Raw genomic sequence first — 3,052 nt, forward strand, 5'->3', positions numbered from 1 at the left:
ATATCATTTTTCTAAATATATATCATTCATGTTAAAATATTGTTAAAAATTAAAGAATTTGTTGTATTTATATTAAGGAAGGAAGCAACATGTACCCTCTCTTAGATCATCATTTCCAAACAGAAAACTTGAAAATTCACCTTTTTGTCTCATAATATCTAAATTCTCCTATGCATTCTTCTTATACTTCCCAACCTCCAAGTTCTTCCTTCACATGGACACCAAGATCATCACACTGGCTCATTTCATTTGTCCCTGCGGATATGGAGACCTCCTCTCATGGCAGATTGGCTGATGATCAAGATCTTTATGATAGGCGAATTTGGCACATTAATGGTTTCATCATACACTCATGTTTTGGTTTTAGGATTCTCGTATTTTTCTAGGACACATGGCTCTCACCGTGCATTACTCACAACTGTCTTCTCTCCCCTCACGAGGTTTCACATGCAGAATAACTAGTATAAATCTCTTACAATGTTTGGAGGGTGGAAGTTTTTAGGAGGTCTATTTGTAGATGAAATTGTTTCTCTCCATTTTGCAGAATTGTGTTTAGCTCCAGCATTGTGGTTTCATCACTAGGTAGTAGCATTGTCCTAATTTTTGTCTCATAACTGGCTCTCCCTTTCCCCTTTGCATATACCTGCATTATTTTTTTTTAAACCTTATAATCACTCAGGGTTTCTGGGTGGGAGTGTGCCTCCATGTTCTTGTGTTGTTCTTACACAATATGGGGTCTGGTCTATCTTTTGAGGTGGTTTTTGTCCTTTTTCCGACTTCCTTGCAAAGTATTGTCCCTACTGGGGTATCCTTCAACAACTTGGTGTTTGTCTGTAGGGTTTGGTATATGGGGACCTTTTCAATTTGGTTTTGAAGTTGTGTTTAAGCACTTCTAGGTCTTTTGATTCCACACTGTTTTGTCAGTCTAGGCCATATCTCATAGTCTAAAGAAGAACTATAAGGTGACTCAGTTATATGTTCATTTTTGTATGCACTATAGGTTCACTCAATTAACCGCTTGTTTTCGTTGTTTGGTCTCCCTCACGGCTCCTATAACCATCTGGATTTTATTACCCTCCTCAACAGGCTGTTATCGTTTCTCCACTTGTGTCAAATTCTCATCCCTAAACTATATTGTTGGAAACCCTTTCATGTGGTCAGATGCAGTAGTAGTTATCGTTGATTGCAGGGAATACATGGTGCCAAGGTAGATACAACCGACACGTCGAGGTGGAGTTGTAGGTCCTTCCTCATCTAGGAATTGCCAACTCTTCGGATGGGAGTTCGTAGCTAACTTCTTTGAAGCTGCTCCCTTAGAGATCATGAAGGAAATCCTGAGGATGGAAGCCAAGGTTCGTGAATGTGTTAATCATGGTATAACGTCACATTGTGACCAATATTGTCTCAATGTGAAAATAAATCATGGTCAATCATGGTCAACCATGGGCAATAATCATGGTCACATTGTTGTCTCTTGATCCAACATCACATTATGACAACCATGATCATCCATGGTCAACCATGGTCAACCATCTCATTGTGACAAAGATTGTCTCAATATGAAAATCAACCATGGTCAATCATGGTCGAACGTCGCATTGTGAAAAATATTGTCTCAATATGAAAATCAATCATGCTCAACCATGCTCCAATGTGATATTGTGAAAAAGATTGTGTCAATATGAAAATCAACCATGGTGAATGATGGTCAACCATGTTTATTTTAGGGTTTATAATATATACCTTGGGTTTATAATATGAAACCCTTGGGTTTAATATTATTCCCTTTGGTTTTTAGTATTAATCCCTTGTGTTTATCAGTCCCTTGGGTTTATAATATAAATTCCTTGGGTTTATTAATCTAAGTGTCCATATTCCTAGGGTATAATATTATTCATAGGGTTTATAATATTAGTCCGAGGGTTTAATATAAATCCCTTAGGTTTATAATCATGGTCAACCATGGTCCAATGCCACATTATGACAAATATTGTCTCGATATGAAAATAAACCATGTTCAACCATTGTCAACCATGGTATAACATAACAGTATAACAAAAATTGTCTCAATATGAAAATCAACCGTGGTCAGCCATCTTCAATAATTGTCAACCATACTCAACGATGGTCAAATGTCGCATTGTGAAAATTGTCTCAAAATGAAAATCAATCATGGTCAACCATGGTTAATCATGGTCAATATGAAAATTAACCATGGTCAATCATGGTTAACCATGGTCCAACGTTGCATTGTAACAAATATTGTATCAATATCAAAATCAACCATGGTCAACCATGGTCAATCAATATCAACCATGGTCCAACATCACATTGTGATAAAGATTGTCTCAATATTAAAATCAACCATGATAAACCATGGTCAATTATGGCCAATGATTTTCAATAGCAATGGTCACAGTGTGACAATGATTATCTCATGGTCCAACCTCACATTGTCACAACCATGGTCATCCATGGTCAACCATGGTCCAACGTCACATTGTGGAAAATATTGTTAATATGAAAATAAAGCATGGTCAATCATGGTCAACCATGGTCCAACATCACATTGTGGCAAAGATTCTCTCAGTATGAAAATCAACCATGGTTAACCATGGTCCAACGTCACATTGTGAGAAAAGTCCCTCAATTTGAAAATCAATAATGGTCAACCATGGTTCAACGTCACATTGTGACAAATATTGTCTCAATATGAAAATCAACCATAGTCAACCATGGTCAACCATGTTTTTTTAGGGTTTATAATATTTATCTTATGGTTTATATACCTTGGGTTTACATTATTAATCCTTTGGGTTTTTGGGTTTTTAGTATTAATTTGTTGTTTTTATTAGTGCCTTGGGTTTATAATACTAAGGGATTAGGTTTATTAATCTAAGGGTTCATATGCCTAGGGTATCATGATATTGATACAGTTTATAATATTAACCCTAGGATTTAATATAGATCCCTTAGGTTTATACCAGCACTAGCATAATAGTCTTACAAACATTCATAATCCATGCATGAAGAACGTTATGGCCTTGAAGGC

Source organism: Pinus tabuliformis, chromosome 4_1, assembly GCF_031772625.1.
Source record: "Pinus tabuliformis cultivar Carrire ecotype Pingquan chromosome 4_1, CPIR1, whole genome shotgun sequence".
Taxonomy (NCBI): Eukaryota; Viridiplantae; Streptophyta; class Pinopsida; order Pinales; family Pinaceae; genus Pinus; species Pinus tabuliformis.